This window comes from Cavia porcellus, unplaced genomic scaffold, assembly GCF_034190915.1.
Source record: "Cavia porcellus strain 051 isolate PalLab524CR breed Dunkin Hartley unplaced genomic scaffold, mCavPor4.1 scaffold_18, whole genome shotgun sequence".
Taxonomy (NCBI): Eukaryota; Metazoa; Chordata; class Mammalia; order Rodentia; family Caviidae; genus Cavia; species Cavia porcellus.
Genome location: NW_026947501.1, coordinates 8,869,700 through 8,889,644, shown reverse-complemented (window position 1 = coordinate 8,889,644; position 19,945 = coordinate 8,869,700). Strand labels below are relative to the sequence as shown.

General features: G+C 35.9%; 1 pseudogene; it reads left to right on the top strand.

Annotated features, from left to right (window-relative positions):
• The first annotated feature begins 14,175 nt into the window (after window positions 1–14,175).
• Window positions 14,176–18,416, top strand: LOC101788955 (olfactory receptor 8U3-like; annotated as a pseudogene).
• The last annotated feature ends 1,529 nt before the right edge of the window (window positions 18,417–19,945 follow it).

Genomic DNA, 19,945 nt, shown 5'->3' with positions numbered 1-19,945 from the left:
GTGTTTTGGTTTTATTCTTTACTGTTTTGTTCAATTTTATTATAACTGATGATACAGGCAATTCTTCTTAAGATAGCAAGAGGCAGTATGGTAACCATTGTTGATCACCTTGTATTTTGTTTTTACAATATCTATTATGTCCATCTTTTTGATTTGACTGATTCTGTTCTGATATGTCACATTTGGTTTTACTCTCTTCAAAAAAAATAATAAGAACTGTGGGAATAATAAAACCCAAAATGTGTAATTGTCATTGTACAAAAGAAAAAAAAAAGAAAGTGCTCTAAAGGTTTAACTGCATATATGTTTAAGTGTATAAGATAGATAACCATATTACTGAGTTTTGTTGGATCATTGAACACAACTGTTTGCAGTCTCACTGTTTGAAAGTCCACTTTATATGCTTTAATTTTGTACCTTGAACAACTATTTCTAAAATGAGAATATTTAATCTATTAACTAGTGATTTCTTACTGTTTATTTTTTAAATTTTGCATTACTTGTACCCTTTTCTGTTTTTTTTCTTTTTCTCCTTAAATAAAATTTAAAAAAATATTGATAGATATGGTGAGACCCTTTAATTTTTTAAAAAAATGATCTTTTTCAGAGCATAAATTATATGTATGCTGATCTTTGGAATTTTTACAATAAACAAATGTTTGAAAACATTTTCATATGCCAATTGTATGAAAACATTTTCCCTACCACATTTTTAAACACATGGTAAAAATATTTAACATGATATTCACTTTTGTAAGTTAGCAAAATTATTGAGCTTCAAAAAATTGTATTCTCTACTACATGTAATAACATGGACAGAACCTGGGGCTTTTACATTAAAAGAAATAAACCCATTCCAAAAGGTTAATACTGTACAATTCCTCTTACATAAAATGTCCAAAATATCCCCTGCAAATTTTATATGTGTTGTTAGACCCAAGATCAGAGATTATGTGACAATTTACTGAACATAAGTACTATTGTGTGTGTGTGTGTGTGTGTGTGTGTGTGTGACACAGAGAGAAAGAGAGAGAGAGAGAGAGAGAGAGAGAGAGAGAGAGAGAGAGAGAGAGAGATGGGGATCAAAGTCACAACCTTGCACTTGCCAGGCAGATGCTCATGCCACTGAACTATATCCGCAGCCATACATACTGTTTTTACCAGCAGTGTATCAGGATTTTACAGACCATTAATTTTTTCCACATCATGTTTTCAAATATGTATGTAATTTTTCATTTTTTGATGTTTTATTTTTATTTACAATAATTCTATTTATAGAATTATGCTATGATAAGTTATTTAAAATTTGCTCAAATGATCTCATATTTTTATAATACTAAAAGCAGAAATGTTGATTAAAACTTGACTTCTCTAAAAATGTTGTTTGCTAAATTATCTTTTTTCTGATAATACTGTTTGAAAAGCTGTGCTTTTGTTCTTGCTTCATTGATAGATTTTTTTTGTCAGACCCAGGGCGTTGGGCATATGAACTACAGCCTCAGTTCTCTGCACTATACAACAAGGGTGAACAACACTCTATTATCGTAAATATTCATTTGTTGTGATGTGAATATTAAAAATCCTCTCCCCCAGCTATTTTAAAATATTGTTTGTTTTAACCTATGACCCCTAATTTATCTCCTCTAATTCCACTTGGTATAATTGCCACGTCTTTCCTGTCTCCCTCCCCCTCCAGCCCACTGGAAGTCCCCTTAGCATCACCCACAGTAATCTCCACGGTGAACAGTGGCCAGTCTTCTGTGGCCACAGAACAGTGGCCTGTACTTCTCACCCCTCTTATCTTCATTACTTGTTTTACTGCACTGCTTCTCTGAATGTTCCCATTTATTTGTTGCTTTCACTTTTAAGTATTTGAATGAGATTCAGTCACTTGCCATTTTTTATTAAGTACACATTTTCCTTTTCCTATTAATTTTATCTTTATCTATAGACAGATGCAGTTGTAACTTATGACATCACTACATTCCTCTGGACTTTGGACAACCACATTCAGCACCCTGTCTGACATCTTCGCTTGAACGTATGCTAAGCACCGGTAGTTTAGTGACTAGACTGAATTCCTGACTTCAGATCTTCTTTTATATGACCTTATCTCAGTGTGCGGGAGTCTGATGGTTGCTTCTGGGAAAATCCTCAGTGAGATTCTTGACACATCTTGCTCTAAGCCCGTATCTATTCTAGTAGGAATTCTGAAGGATGCTCCTTTCAGTAACCCATCATGCACCTCTGTTCTACCAGGAATGCTGCTGCCCACCATCACTTCTAGCACGCGCATTTCTCACCTGGGTTCCTTGTTCCTTTCCTTCCTTACTTCTAACACAACAGTCATGATAATCATCTCAATCATTTAAGTGCCTTCATTTTTCAGTAAAGGAGCCTATGATTGCCAGAAGAAAAATTAAAGTCCTTACAAGGATCCTGAGAGTTTAACATGGTCCGACCCTGCTAGCTTCCTAATTTCTTAATACCTACATTAAACCCTGCATCTTTCTAACTGTTCAGCCTCTCAGACACTGAAAGCTTCAGTCAGTCTCAGATATTTAGGCTCCTTTCTTCTACCTGAAACAGTCGTTTTTCAAATTCCACTCTTTCTTGCTTCTTAATATCCGGACACTTAAAAAAACTACATCTAAATATTTTTCTGGAGCATCATTTGGCTCATCTGTCTATCACCTTTAATTAAAACAGAAATTATTTTGGTAGGTGGATTAAATCTAAAATTTCTATATTTTAAGTTTATCTTGCACCATCTTATCAGTTAGCACAGCTTCATTTCATGATTGGTCAAATTTTTCCCATGTATTCAAAATAGTATATACCTACTGTGCTCCAAGCACGCTGCCTGTGACATACGTGGGGCTCATTAGTGAGTAAAACACAGACAGGCCCCACTCTCTCAGGCCACGGAGTCTGCGGCAGAGGGCGCTGCTGAGGCGCAGTGACGCCTCTCTCCATCTCCGGGAGATTAGGAAGGATTCTGCTGTTCAGTGAGGGTATACAGGAAGGATTTGTCCTAACATCAAAATCACTGTTCTTTCGTTGAGATGAGTAGGAGTAAAAAAAAAGTGCAATAAAGAAATTATCTGAAATATTTCAATGTATCTATTTTGTTTCTCTCATATTTGTGACAATCTGATAAAAGAGCTCTTTTTCCCCGTTTATATGTTACAAAGATTGGTATGAATTAAATGTCTTCCCTTACCGCAGTTTCTTTACCTACCATTCTATTCTTTCAAAAATGATAGTGAAAGTTATCAATCTTTTCATAAATAAATGTAAGTGCCTATAATATACACATATGCATATGTACATATACACACAAACCCTTGCACAATCTATGTTCTGCAAGAAACTCATTGGTAACTTGATTATACTCACATTTATAATTTAGATTAAAAGTAGAATTGACATCTCTATAATTGTATGTATGTTGCATGAAATATGCTACTTTATTTATTATTTATGAATTTTTAAATGTTCTAGAGGGTATTTTGGAGACTATTTCTATTATAAAACTCTTAAAACATTTCTTTTTCTTCCTCTGGCCAAGTAGATTTTTGTGATTGACAGTGATGATGACTAAATGATTACATACATGTGCACTTGTATTTATAGTATTTTTGTAACTGACTGCATTAGTGACATCTTATTAGATTTAATAGCTTCATTGAGCTCTTCTCTCACAACATTCAGAAATAATCAGAAGCTTGACCCTTCTTTGCTAATAATTAAGTCTTTTGCCTTCCTACTATTACTGATTTGCTTTGCTCTTCTGTGGTCCCTGGATTGTTCTCCACTCTCTGTAGAATACCCTCACTAGAGCTGTAGAAAGCAGAAAAGGTTCTCCTCCCTGATTTTAATTAATTGATTACAATTTTGAGACCTAATCTCTGTCACTAAGTTGTCCTTGCTCAAGTTGAGTTTGAAATTCTGCTGTCCCAGCCTCCTGTGTAACTGGGATTTCAGGCATGAGCACTATACCTAGCTGTTTCTTGATGTTTGTTGAGATTTTTCTACTGTTTCTCCATTAAATAAGATCATGCTTACTGATTCGTGACAAATTATTTTTACTATGGTGTTAATGTGTTTCTTATTGCTGGTTTTCTAAAAATTTTATGTTATATTAATTTGGTCAAGTACTTTTTAAAAATCCACTGAGAGAAAATATTTTTGATTCTTTTGCTTTATTTATGCATTGAATTCTGCAAATAAATCAAGAAATAAAATAAAATGATTAATTATAGTAATGTTTACATTTTCAAAAAGAGCAGGTTAAATATACTATTTAAAGACACATTCAGATTTTTACATTTTACTCTGTCATATAACATTCTTAGCGTCCATTTCTCTCTATGGCAATGTCCTTCTGTTGATAATGAATGAACTCTGTTGAAAATAGAATCATAATTGGTAATGTGAACCCCTGGTAATATTTCTATACTTACAAAGACATTATTTAAAGGTGTTTTCATGGAGTATAGCAATTGACACATAAAAACTAACTTTAAGTTTTAATAATTACAGTATAAAACTTATTTTTCTGTCCTCTATTTGCTTATGAAGAGTACAAAGCTTAATGCAGGGAGGAATAGGTGCCCTACATCACACAAGTTTGTGAGTTAGTGCCAGACTACAGGGTACACACACACACACACACACACACACACGCACACACGCACACACGCACACACACACACTACTTATTCATTTCTTCACCACTTATGTGCTGACATTTATTCATATTTTTTCATTTTAATTCCAAACTCATTCAATCTGAGGCTTTTCCTCTCACTTTTTAACATAGCTTTTAATGTGTCATATTTTAGTTCTTATTGTTTAATTAAAAAGCAGTATGTGGCTATGCATAAATAATCTTTTGTGTGTACTCCAATTAAAAACACACTGACACATAAAGAGTGACTTATTTTTAATACTTTTAAATACAATAGTTGTTATGCAATGAGGGTTTTGGGGGGTTACTGGAGACTGAACTCCAATTAAAAACACACTGACACATAAAGAGTGACTTATTTTTAATACTTTTAAATACAATAGTTGTTATGCAATGAGGGTTTTGGGGGGTTACTGGAGACTGAACTCATGACCTCACGCTTGCTCCAGCCCCTGAAATGAGACTTTTGTGACCAATTTTATTCCTTGAAAATGCAAAAACCATAATCATAAATATCATAATTCTGCTTATTATGGATGATACCAAAATAAGTGCAAACCAATAGTCTGGTTAGTTACTACAGGTCACAAACTGTCATCTGCATCCAAACTGCACAGAAGTGACACATGCCATCCACACATGCAGGGTGTAGTGTGCTGTGCTACACTGTCAAGGTGTGGTGAATTCCCACACATCCCACATTCCTTCCCTATCTCCCTGTGAGCAGGACTTTAACAGGCTGACTATGGATGTTTTTTTCAGAACAGAATGAAACATCCTTCACTCTCCTTTAATGGATTCTGGTAGGACATTTCACCCACAACACATGGTCAAAAATTGTAACTGTGACACAGATTGTGATTAATCACAGAGTCTAAAGGCTCTAATCAGTGACTGTGTTCCTGTCATATTTGCTGCAGCCGGGTGTACAGTGTCTTACTACAGACATTAGGTGCTCACAAACCCCTGCTGCCTGCCTCTACTCTAAAACACCAAGACAATCGGTTTAGTAATTCCATTTCTATCCAGACTTCAAAAAGTTCAGAGCAACTGAGAGAATTAAAAGTACCATTTTCTGTAGCCTCCATTCTTAATCTTAATTAAATAATTACTGATCATTAAGGAAGGAGAAGCTGCAGCCAGAATTCGCTTGGGTGCTGGATGATGGAACTGTCTCTCTGGTCTTATTATGAAACTTTTCTTTGCCATGAAAATTCCCCACAGTCAGGGGTGGGAAGTGAGTTTACTTGTTAATCAGCTTCTGTGGGCCTTGTTAAAATGCCTGGTGCTCTGGCTTCTTCAAAGGGACATATTAATAAAAACCAGTGTCAACAAATACAAAGTTTAACTTCCCCATTAAGGCTAATGAACAGACAGTTTAATTTGAGTGTTAGAATAATTTTGATTCCTGGGGGAGAAGTATTTCCTCTGCCCTTTGCAGCATTTTCTGAGAGACAAGGCAGTGGGCAGAGAAGAGGATCTGGAGTGAGATGTCCATTTGAACCTACACTGTCCTATTCACCAGTGCACTCCTGGGAAACTGACTCACAGAAAGACCAAGAGGTAAAGGATGGATACTCATAGTCAATGTACATAGCAAAATAGAGAGAAGGACCATCCACCAAGATATAACACACAGGACAAGGGCTAGATTTGAGGTCAAATACTGGTGTTGGGAATTTTGAATTTGAATTATAGCTGAACCACGTTACTTTTACTTGACACTAAATGTTTGAATATAGAAATTTTCAGTAAAAGCAGATGTCTAAGAAAGATTAAATAAATTCAAGACATTAATAATTGAAGTTTTGGTTATAATGAAAGGTTCATAATCATCGAGGAACTGAAAGAACTAATAAATAAGAGAAAAGTGAACCTGAATCTGAAAACAGAGAAATAGGAGAAAAACAGAAAATGTGGTGCTGTCAGAATAAGGGAAACAGTGCATAGCATTGTCCGATTTTGGATAAGATTCAGCTAAGAAGGGAGATCTTTGTATTTATCAGTAGTAATACAGTCAGATAGCTAAGCAAGGCCTGCACTCAGGGATGGATGAAAAGGTAGATTGGGAAGAACAAAGGGTTTTGAGAATTTAGACACTCTGATAGTTTCTTTAAGAATTTGTGCAACTGCTGTGAGTTGTACTTTACTGGACACGTATAATACATATAGATAGCTTTTTTCTCAGAAGATTGAGAGAAAACTGAAGTTTACCATTAGTAATAAATAATTCCTGTTTCACCATTGATTTAGGAAAGCAATAGAAAATGAACCAACAGTTCCTAGTATGCTTCAAAATCAACATTTTCCAATTTTTTAAAATGATAGTAAAAAACAAAAGCATCACTACTTTTTATCTAGCAACACACATGGAAGACAGGGAGAGGCAAGCTAATCAGGTATCATAGATGCAGAGGCAGAAGTGAGCTCTGAGGATGCAGAGTAACCCGATGTAACCTCTTGGGGTGGCGACTCACACACATGTACGTACACACATATTCCAGATAGAGATGAGAAAATGAGTTCTAAGGCAAATCAGAAGACCAGCAATTGTGTTCATTAAAGGTAACACAGTGGCCAGAAGAAACATTCAATAGGGGTTCCAGATCCACCAAGATAGAGGCTGAAACTCTGGGAGAAAATCTTTATAATTACAGTTTTGAAAGACTCTTGATCTTACTTATGACATTTATTTTATCTTAAAACAAGAATCTTTTAGTATTTATACCAAAACACTGAACTAAATCATATATATATATCTGTATGGCAATGTCTCTCTCTCTCTCTCTCTCTCTCTCTCTCTCTCTCTCTCTCTCTTTCTCTCTCTCTATATATATGGTTTAGTAATCTATTAACTATATATTTAGTATTCACAAAAACATTGCAAGGAATATAATTTTAATTAATCTTTAAAATTGGGAAAATAGAGATTTAAAAAAAATATGAATCTGGCCCAAGATCTTCCTATTCAGGATTTAAACATTTTTTTTTATTTTATAAAGCTTGAGTTTTAGATCTAAATGACTGCAGTCTTATCATTTGCTGTTTCTAAGATCAGAATCCATATCTGCCTTCAAGAAAATATACTATACATATATTGTAAGTATAGGACTTTCAGGAATACAGATAGTTAAACAGTTCCTTTAAGCCCTCAGTGTAATTTGTTAAGTTCAACAATATTCAGAGAAGTGTGGAGGAACAGAGTACAGCTTTAAGATACCCCAGGGAGTCACATCTGCATTGCATGGGACCTGAGAAATGCTACATTATCTTGGTAGTGTCAGAATTTGCTCACTGGAAGCCAAGTCCATTGCCTGTAGATGAATCAGGTGGAGTTTGGGTACAGAGCATATAGTTAATGCTTCACTGCACTCCAGATCTCCACAAAAATCTATTTTCTTCATGAGTTATCCAATTTGTTGAAGTCATACTGCACCCTAATTTCACTTTGTACGTTCAAACTTATTTTATGTAAATGCTACTTCATTAATCCTCAGCGCTCTCTGTGTCTCTGTCTGTCTTTCTCTGTCTGTTACTCTCCTTCTCCTTTTTCCTCTCTCTCTTCCTCTTCTCTACCTTTTTGCATGTCCTCATGCTAACCAAGTGGTGTCAAGTTTACTCTCTTTGATGTAATAACCACAAAAGTGAGTTGTTATTACTTGGCTGATGGAGGAGGTATATGGCAGTGTGTGGATTTCCTGCCTAAAATTCTTTTATAAAGGTGTTTCACTAAGAATGGCTCTCAATTTAAATTCTGGGAACTGTTTTCTTTTCCTTTTTTAAAGATAATAAAGTCCTTCCTTTGAAATCATTGAACATGAAGTAAATAAAAGATCTGTTAAACAAAAAATGGCTACTCCCTATAATTTTTAATCCTGAAATAGAACAGAAATTTATTGGGATACCATCTTTCAGATATTGTTTCTCAGAATAAACAAATTCTCAGATTTGTTTTCAGCAGGGTTTCTAGGGAATCGCTTTGAGCCCAGGGATTTCCAGTATTTTCTATGTGAGGCCATGCTATTTTCTCATTTTGGGCGCTTATGAGGATCATCTATGCCTGAAAGCATGACTGGGTCTGAAAAATGCAATGCACCATGTACTTTCTGAGCACATCTGACAGGTTCTTCTTCAGAAACTAATTTGATGCAACCCTGGAATAAGTGATGCTAAGCAGGTTTGCAAATCCTGATAAAACCCAGTTAGGGCATGTGAAGTACTCAGCAGTGAGTATTTCAGGAAATACTGGACCAAATCAGCAGTTGATTGGATCAAGGGATTTTCCATGACCATTTCCTTTTACCTCATTTTTGAATACTTTTCCTGTGCAGAAAATTACTGCTATGTTAGATGCCAAACTACATCAATATGATAAAGGCCATCTATGACAAACCAACAGCCAGCATTATATTAAATGGCCAAAAACTGAAAGCCTTAACTTAAAATCAGGCATAAGACAAGAATGTGCATTGTCACCACTCCTATTCAACATAGTGCTGTAAATACTAGTCAGAGCAATTAAACAAGAGAGAGAAATCAAAGTGGTAAAGACAGGAAAAGAGGAAATTAAATTATGATTATTTGAAGATCATATGATACTCTACATAGAAGACCCCCAAAACTCCACTGAAAGACTCCTAGATACAATAAATGGATTCAGTAATGTAGCTAGATACAAAGTCAACACTCAAAAGTAAATAGCATTCCTATACACTAACAACAAAATCAATGAGAGAGAAATGAGAAGCCACACCCTTCACATTAGCATCTAAAAAATGAAATACTTAAGAATAAATCTAATGAAAGAAGTAAAAGATCAATACAGGAAAAATTATAATGCCCAGAAAAAAGAAATCAGAGTATCTCAGAAAATGGAATGATATCACATGTTCATGGATAGGAAGAATAAATATTGTGAAAATGGCCATTCTCCCAAAATTATTACATAGATTTAATGCAATCCCAATGAAAATACCATTAGCATACCTTATAGATCTAGACCTAAAATTCATCTGGAACCAGAAGAGACCTCAAATAGCAAAGGCAATTCTAAGAAACAAAGGCAAGGCAGGAGACATCACAAACCCTGATTTGAAGTTATACTACTAAGCTACTGGAATAAAATCAACACGGTTTTGGAATACAAACGATCGGAAGATCAATTGAATAGATTAGAAGATACATACAACCACAACTACAAACACATTCAACCACCTGATTTTTGAAAAAGTTGCCAAACATGTTCATTAGAAGAACGACAGTCTCTTTTATAAATGGTGTTGGGAAAACTGGCTCTCGATATGCCAAACACTAAAACTAGAATCATGCCTATCACCATATACTAAACTAAAATCTAAATGGATCAAAGATATAGGTATTAAAATGAAACACTAATTCTGTTGGAAGCCAAGGTAGGTAAAAGTCTTGAAGACATAGGGCTACATAGAGAATTCAATAACAGGAATGAAACCTCTCAGGAAATACTTCTCAGAATCAATAACTAGGATAAAGTCTCATTAAACAGTTTCTGCACATTGAAAGAAATCTCCAGCATAGTGAAAAGAAAACCAACAAACTGGGAAAAAATTTTAGTGAACTGAATCTCTGACAAAGGATTTCTGTCTAGAACATATAAAGAATTAAAAAAAAATTAGACCACCGAAATTCAAACACCCAATCCAAAAATGGGCATCTGAGATGAATATACAGTTCTTAGATGAAGAAATACAAATGGCAAATAAATATATGAAAAAATGTTCATCATCATTAATCATTAGAGAAATGCAAACTAAAACCACACTGAGATTCCATCTCCCTCCATAAAGAATGCCCAGGATCAAGTAAACCTCCAACAACAAAGCTGAAGAGGCTGTGGGGAAAAAGTAACTCTCCTGTACTGCTGGCGGGAGTGTAGACTGGTGCAGCCATTGTGGAGGTCAGTCTGGAGATTCCTCAAAAACCTGGGATTGGAAGTCCCATTTGACCCAGCTATTCTACTTCTAGGCATATTCCCAGAAGAACTGAAAACATCATACCACAGTGATATATGTGCACCCATGTTTATAGCAGCACAGTTTGTAATGGCCCGATCTTGGAAACAATCTATGTTTCCATTAACTGAGGAATGGATCAAAAAAGTTGTGGTATTTTTATACAAGGGAGTACTACTCAGCTACAAAGCATGACCACACTGAGATATTTATAAATAAATGGATAAAAGTTGAGGCCATACTCATAAATGAAATAAATCAAACACATGTACAAATACCATATGGTCTCCCCTAGTATAAGAAATGGTAAGAGTACATAAGATTTTATGGTAATCATGATTCCCCTTTACATTGCTTTGAAGACTTATAATGTCTGCATTCATTAGTTAGAATGCCTTTATTCTGTTTTGTTTGATTTTATTATGTTATATTATGTATGAACAATTCTTTTAAAGAAAACAAGACATTATGACAGCCATTGCTGATTTAATATCATCTTACTTTGAAGTCCTACCATGCTTTTGTTTTTCTGTTTCCATTAGTTCTATCATGTTATGTCTTATTGGATTTTAATATGTGTGATACTATAAACACATTTTTTATGGAAAATGAAATAATATAGTAGCCATTGTTCATTTTCTGTTGTTTTGTTCTGAATGCCCTGTAATACTTTCATTCTCTTGAACGGTTTTATACTATTTTGTTATGTTTGATATTATTGTACATGAAATTATGCTCAACTATTTCAAAGAAAGAGACATTGTGGTCGCTACTGTTAATATCCGGTGGTCTTGTTATGAACTGTTGTGTTGCTTACACTGTTCTGTTCTGATATGCTTTGTTTTGTCCTCTTTTGCCTTAATCTCTTTAAAATAAAATTTAAAAAAAGAATTCAAGTCATATTTATTGTATCATGATGAAAAGAAATATATAAATGCCTAAATTGTTTAAAACATAAAACATTTATTTGCCCATGTACAATAAACCATATAAGGTTCCAGCAGCTAGGGAAATGGAGCACCCAAGGATTAATTTTCCTGAAACCTTTTGTCCATGTTCCTCTTTCTGAGTCTTTCTGTATGGCTAGAGAATTGTATTGCAATTGAAAAGCCATCGGCACAGTGGAGTTGTATACTAAAATGAGTTCAGTCAGTCTTTAGGCACCAAAACCAAAAATGAAAGAAAGAATTCTGAAAATATTGATGAGTTTTCCTGCCCCTTCAATCCTTCAATTTGTTCTTTAGACCAGTGGTTTTCAAACGTAGCTTCATTTTAAAATCTCCTGGAGTTTTCCCCTCCATGACAAATTCTGATAGATTCATGTGGGTTGCCTGAGCATTGGGTCCTTCAAAAGATCATGGTAATTTCAATATACAAAGAAATGTGAGGCAAAACTTTCTTTAGAAAATATGAAATGATGCAAGGAACATCAGCACTCTGAAAAAAATCTGTCGCTAAACTATATCAATGACTTTAAGAATTTTCCTAAAAGTTGCTGGACCTTTGAAAATGACTGAATAAATGATGAGCCTTTGACTTGGTGATTATATTTGAGCAGTCTAGGAAATCTAATTACCATACACAAAGACGAGGTACTTTTAATAAATTCATGGAAATTGATAAACTACAAGATTGTAGAGTCAGCATACAATTACAGATATTGCATTATAGGAGCATCTTCATACATTTATAGGTAATTATGTTTCTGAGATTTTTAAGTTTTTGAACTTGAAATCCAAGTTCTAGTTCATGCACAACTTCACCATGAATATTGCTTTTCTACTATAATGTAATGTCTAAATATTCTACTTTACTTAACCACTGTAAGGACCTTTCATTGCTAATGTTATCATTGATACCTTTTTGTTCTGCCAAGTTTCTCACTGATTTAATTTGAAATTTGGAAGCTCCACAAACCTTGAAGGTATATAAAAGCAACACTATTCAATATTTTATTCTACAGATGACCTTGGTTAATTAAAATTTATAATAAATTATCAATAAACCTCTTCCTCTGACACTATTTCAGAGAAGGTGGTCACATTTAACTTTTGCATTGTACAGTAGCCTTCTAATTATAGTTGGTAAGGATTTAAATTTTGCAACTGGAATTGAAATCAAAAGACTGTGAGAAAAAGTTGATTATCTTCAGGCCTCAGGGAGTCATTAGCGTAAGTCACAGAAGCCCTAATTCTGAATAGTCTTTAATAAAATAGTCACTTATGGGAGAGGTTAGCATTACACATTTAACTTTTTAAAATTTCTGGAGTGTGCTTTTACCATGAACAAGTACATGGGAAGCTGGGATATGTTCGGTAAGCTACAGGTCTTGTGGTTTTTCTTCTCCATGCCTCCAACATATAGCAGTACATTATTGAAACATAGAGAAGGTTATAAACCCTATTCTTTCATATCAGCAACTAAAACTTAAGCAGTAGGACACTATGTTTTTGGTTCCCTTAATGGAAAAGAATACCAGGCTTTAAATAGGCTAATAATTGACCTAATCTCATCGAGCCATAAATAATTACAATTATTCTACAAGTTACATCAAAACACCCCTGACCTGTGCATATTTTTATAAAACTACTTAAATCTGAAGAGAAATGGATTAGTACAATAAAAAGAGATGTATAGGGAGATATGTGATCAGTTGGATATATTATTGTATGATTGTGTCACATTGAAACCCACTACTCTGTATAATTATAAGCACTAATAAACAAGCAATTCTAATTAGGGTTATATGTTTTAGATATTTTAAGCCTTTGTAGTATATCTACATATATTTATTGGAAAAGATATATGTCCATACACTGTTTAGAATAATAGGTTAATTCATAACCTACTTGATTTGTGTTAACTCTTATGACAATGAACTTCAAAACATGGGGAATTTTGAATTGGAAAAATCATGCCTTCTAATTTCTATGTAAATAAAATTATGTATTTTACCTTGATTCTGATCAATTCTCAATTACCTTCTGTAGCATGATTTACTTATTCAATCAGCAGAGATGGGACTATTGAAAATGGAACAGGTCATGGAAGATATGAAATTATTTATATATTATTAATATGTGAAACTATCTTTATAAAGTTTGACTATGTCTTATAGAGGATGCACAAAATTGTAGAGCATGGAAGATTAAACATGGTTCCCATTTATTGATTACATTTTTTTATGATGCTATACTTATTTAACATAGAAAAGACAGTGGCAATGTGCTGACCTATTAATATTGTTTCAAATGATTTCTTAATACTTAATTTTTTACTCAAGAATTTCCTCTTATTCTTTAAAGTCACAAAGCAGAGTAAAAGGAATGGAGAATTGTCAGTAGAGTTAAGGCATTCCTTTTGCCTACAAGACAACATGATTCCAAGAAAGAAGAAAGCAATGATCTTTTCCCCCTGAAACTGGAAAAGGCCATAAGAAATATCATTTTTATTCTTTAACTGCAGAAAAATCCACAACACCTGCCAGAGTAAATGGCTGAGGTTAATGTCATGTATGTCACCGAATTCGTACTCAAGGAGATCATGGATCATCCTGAGCTTCAGGCTCCATGCTTTGTGGGATTTTTAGTTATTTATATGATGACAGTGCTGGGCCACCTGGGCTTGATCACCTTGATCAGGATCGATGCTTGATTCCACAGCCCCCTGTACTACTTCCTCAGTCCCTTGGGCTTGTGGACCTTTGCTACTCTTTGGCTATCGCCCCCAAGATAATGGTGAATTTTGTCATGGAACACAACACCATTCTGCTTCATGTGTGTGTAACTCAGCGGGCTGCTTCCTGACTTTCATGATCACTGAGAGCTTCCTTCTGGCCTCCAGGGCCTAAGACCTCTACACTGCCATCTTCAGATTCCTGCATTATTCAATGCTGGTGTCAAAGAGAGTCTGCATCAAACTGGTGGCAGTGTCCTACATGTACAGCTTTCTGGTGGTGCTCTTCCACACCACTGTCACCCTCCACCTGGTTTACTGTAGCTCCAGTGCCATCAGTCATTTCTATTGTGATGACCTCCCCTTCTTGGCTCTCTCCTGTTCTGACACACACATGAAAGAAATTCTCATTTTTGCCTTTGCTGGCTTTGATATGATCTGCTCCTCTTTAATCATCTTCATCTCCTTCCTCTTCATCAGCTGCGATCCTGAGGATCTGTTCCATCCAGGGGAAACATAAAACCATTTCTACTTGTGGTTCCCATATGGTGGCTGTCACTATTTTTTATGACACACTAATCTTTATGTACCTGCAGCCCAAGTTGAACCACTCCTTGGACACAGACAAAATGGCTTTGGTGTTTTATACCATAGTGATCCCCATGTTAAACCCCCTAATCTATAGTCTGAGGAACAAAGAGGTGAAAGATGCCTGCCTTAAATCAGGCGTGTCAGTGCATGCCTGTGACCCCACCATGAGGAGGCTCAAGAAGGAGTCCTATATGTCTGAGGTTACACTAAGCTATATAGAGAGATACCCTATCTCTGGAAAAAAGACAGACAAATGTGAAAGAAAGAAAGAAAGAAAGAAAGAAAGAAAGAAAGAAAGAAAGAAAGAAAGAACCATAAAATGGGCTACAATAGGAGGTAAGGATGTGAGATTGAGACTTTGCACAGCACTTTCCTTGCTGCTTTCCTGGATGCACAACACACATCTTCACTTTTTAGCTGATTCTGCTCACTGTCTGCAACTTTCCTCAGTGGATTTTTAATGTCCTTGGCATCTCCAACTTCCTTTGGTCTCCCCTGCAGCTTTGGTTTACTCACAGTTTCATACATCAACCTCTCAGAGGCTTCTTATAGAAACTGTGGTCCTCTCCTAGACTTCAAGGCCTTACTTTGAAATTTTGATGGAAACTTCTTGAACCCGAAAACTTGAGCTCTGCATGTATATAAAACCAGCATTCTATGGAGCAGGCCACAGCTTGCTGCCAACTTCAGCAATAGTCAGGCTCCCTTAAATCATGGGATATCTGACTTCTGAGTGCCTGCACAGCTGTAAAATTAATTCTGGGGAGCTAATTTCTTTAGAGACTCTGCCTGAGCAGGAGGATCTGAGGCTCTCTCCTCATATGACAAGGTATAACTTTTTAGCCTTATGGATGCTGTTGATAGAATCTTGCTGATTCCTCATATTCTTTAAAAATCACTGTTATGGTTTGTGTCTGGATGTCTCGCCAAAGCCTCATGCAGTCATGGAAACAGACTTTACAATTTGTGATTGATTCATGATCCAATGGTGGCTTTATGGGTGTGAGTGCTACATCCACCCTAGGGTGGGTGGCCTACATATCATATAAAGAAGAGAAAGTCTGTCTCCATGCTCCTCCTTCTCTTGCTGCTTTTGCAGTCTTCCACTACCATGAACAGTTACCCATCTACCTCACCACCCTGCCTTTCAGGCAGCTGATTATAGACTGAAACCTTCACAGACTGTGAGATAAATAAACTCTTCCTTTCTTTATTTAGACCATCAGGTATTCCACCTCACTAATAAGAGAGATGTAACCAAGACAATATCTTTCTTTTTTTACTGGCTCAACATCCTATGTTTCTTTTTAATGGCAATAATCTCCTCAGCAACCACACCTGCTTTGGCTGCAGCTTTACACATGCTTCTTTATGGCCTGACTGCAAGATTTTCAGTGCATTTTGCTCTGATTTTGTCCTGATTCTCAGTATAAATATAACAAAAAGCAGCCAGTGTTACTCATATCACAGCATGAACTTTGGGCTTTCTTGAGTTTTTCCCACAGAATTTCTTCTACTACCTTTAAAATTCAGCATTTCACAAATTTTTAGGACATGGAGAATATGGAATAACTTCTTTAGCAGAATGTAATGTGAATGCTTTTTTGTCTAATTCCCAATAAAGTATTGTAGTTACCCAATTATTAACATTGGGGCTAATCTCTATTTCTCAGATTACATGGTGCCTGAAAACTCATGACCAGAAGAGAGGGCTGATGACCACTCTGTTCATGAAAGGGATGCTCTATCTTATACACATAGAACGCAGACATTCTAAGAAAAGTCCAAGAGACCTTTTGAGTGAAGCATATGTTACACTTGAGTCAATAGCACTGAGAACTGGACTCATAGGCATGAGTTGATGGGCTTGGGCACCTTTGGGAATGCACAGAATGTAAGCCTACATCCTTAGGCCATGGCCTCCCTCCAAGTCCCACCATACTCAGTCTACAGAGTCCTCAGCTGTCCTTTCACATCTATAGCTTAGATACAAAACACTTTACATACTTATTTTTAGTGCAGGTTCCCACAAGTCTCAGTTGTCAAGTGATATCTCATCAGTCTGCACAAGTGACATCTCATTCTTACTCAGCACATTCCTATTGGTATCTCATTTTCTGAGCCCTGACCATAGCTACTCATCGAGCTCTACTTGCAGCATTCAGTGCTCTCTAATTTGTTTCTCCAAGCTTCTCACAACTCATACCAGAAGCAAGTTCCAAAGTCTTCAAAACCACATGCACAGATATACTAACAATAAGATTCTTTCCCTCAGTAACAATTGTATTAGTAAGTGTTCCCTAAATTGTACAAAATATCTGGCCCTCACAATTTAAATAAGGAGAGGTGTATTGTGGCTCAGAGTTTCAGTGCTTTTAGGTCATTTTGGGTGTTTGGGGAGGAACATCGCACTGGGAAGATGTGGCATCCAACAGTAGAGAAGGGAAAAATATCACAAAGGAAGGAGCCAGGGAGCAGATACATTCCTGAGGTCCAATCTCTGATGAACTCCCAACACACACACCCAGAAATGTGTTTTGCTAAACTTCTGGAAGTTTCTTGAATGGATAATCAAGATTAATGGTCATATTTGATGTTTTTAGTAAAAGTATTGTATTTTTATGTGATTTTGTTATCAAAATTAACTGGTAAATTAATTTTCATTTTTATTTCATACCTTTAAAAACTGAGTTAAGACCCTGTCAGGAGCTCACTCAAATGTGAGTGGAAGCTTTGGGTGCTACAAATCATTGTAGCAAATTAGAACATTAGGTCATAATTAAAGCCATTAACATTTAATTGTATCCTACAATTAGTAGGAACAGAGAACCACTCAGGCTCACTTCCCCATGAAAATGAGACAGTTCCCACTTCACTGATTCAGGCCGACTAGTGAAGTCAAACTATCTCATTGTTGAAAGTTGAAGAATGACTGAGTTTGTTTTGTAGTCAGAGATTGTGAGAAAATTAGAATCAGGATACAGAATTTATAATATTATTTTATGATGGTCACCTAGAGTTAAACACAGAAAGTGCAGAAAATCTGTCCACAACACTAAAAACAGAATATTCAGTCAAGGATCTCACAGCAATGTTCTGCATGAGTCCGGATGAAAACCTAGAGCCCATGACAATACATCCCACAAGTCCAACTGAAGATCGAGAGCCCACAAGAACTCACACCAGTCTGTTTTATGAATCCCCACTGGGAAGGCCTGAAGGTCAGTGGTGAAACCTAGAAAGTCTAGGCCAGTGGGGTGAAGGATCTGTGCTAGTAGATTGAGGGTTCTACACTGGAGCTGAGAATTCAAAACAAGGACCAGGGTTGCCCTGAAAAGCACATGGAGGTCCTCAGTTCCTCTGATGATAAGAACAATCAGCACAAGCCAAGAAGCCAGTGTGACAAGTCTGTCCTGGAGATTAAACACATCTTACCCTCCAGAGCAAGGAAGCGATGCTTGATGTAAGGACCAGGGCTCCCCCAAAGTGAACCACAGCCACTCTCACCAACAAGGTCCAAGCTCCTCTGATAACTATGATCGAGCTCACACTGAGGAAGCTAGTCATGATGAGCTCCTCCAGGAGAACCAACAGCTCAAAACAGCAACACTTAGAGAAACCCATGACATCTAGCTGTTCTTGTCCATGTCTCTATTTATGCTAGCAACTTTCCTTAGGTGAAACATCTACACTCAGCACCATGCTGATTTAATTCAGCTGGTGTTAAGTGAACTAAGTGAACCACAAGCTTTTAATCAATAACAGTTTGCCAGTTTTATCAACTCTTACATTTGTTGAATAAAGAGAGGAGGAAATTGGAGGGGTGAGGTTTAGACTTGGAAAACACTGAGTCCTCTTCCCAAGAAAAGTCTCAAGATTAGCGTCTAGAAAAAGCTTTTATTTACATTTTAGGTAAAGAGATCTAGGAATAAAGGCAAAAGGACTAGTGATGAAAATATGTAAAGGAGCAAGGCACCGGTCCTTGACAGCAACCACATTCAGATACTACACTGCATTGACTGTGCTTGAGCTCTGGTGTGAGAGGGCAACTTGCTCACCAGGCCCGCGATTCAAAGTCTAAGATCTGCCTATGATAACTGCCTAATTAGGGTAGTCAGGCCACAAAGTCATGCATGGTTTTTAACCAGAAACTAGGTTCATAAACCATGGCCACTTCTAAGGTTATGGGGAATTGCACCTGTTTTCCTCTCAGACATTTTGATTTTGCCTGTAACAACATTTAGAGTCAGTTTTGCCTGTACTTCAGGGAAGAGTCCAGTGTTTCTCTTTTGCATTTATGCATCCATGGGTCACAGCAGTGCATGTTGTTCCTACATTATTCCATCCTTGTCCAAAAAATGCATTATAGTACGTTTATATTCATGTTCCATTGCATTCACTCACGTTTACTTTTTGTCAGTAACAGCTTTTTACTTAGTGTCTGGTACTAAGTTTTAAAATTAGAAAATGTGATCTCTCCAAGATAGTGTTTTGGTTTTACTTTTTCTTGTTCACTTTTTTTTGAGGGCCATTTCATATTCCATGTGAATTTTAGTATTACATTTTTTATTTCTTCTAAAACCTGCCATTGGGCATTCGGTCAAGTTCTTAAACTCTATAGATAAATTTGAATGATTTTTGGTACTTAACTGTTTAAGGTTTCCAGTCAATGAAAATGATTTGTCATTTCATTTCCTAAACATATCTTCTATAATTTATTTCATCAATGTTTTGTGGTTTTCAGTTTACAAAGCTTTCCTTTTCACAGATAAATTTATTTTTCATTATTTTAGTCTTTTCAATGTATATTGAATCAGCTGCTCAGGTTTTTGAAAGAATTGTTTTTATGTGTATACATATAGCTGTTTTGTGTAGCAATTTTATACTCTGCAATTTGACAAACTTGTTTTTTAATTTTAAAAGGTTTTTTCCTGTACCTGTTAGGGAATCTTTGGAATTATTAAATATATGATCATGCATTCTGTGAATGGATGAT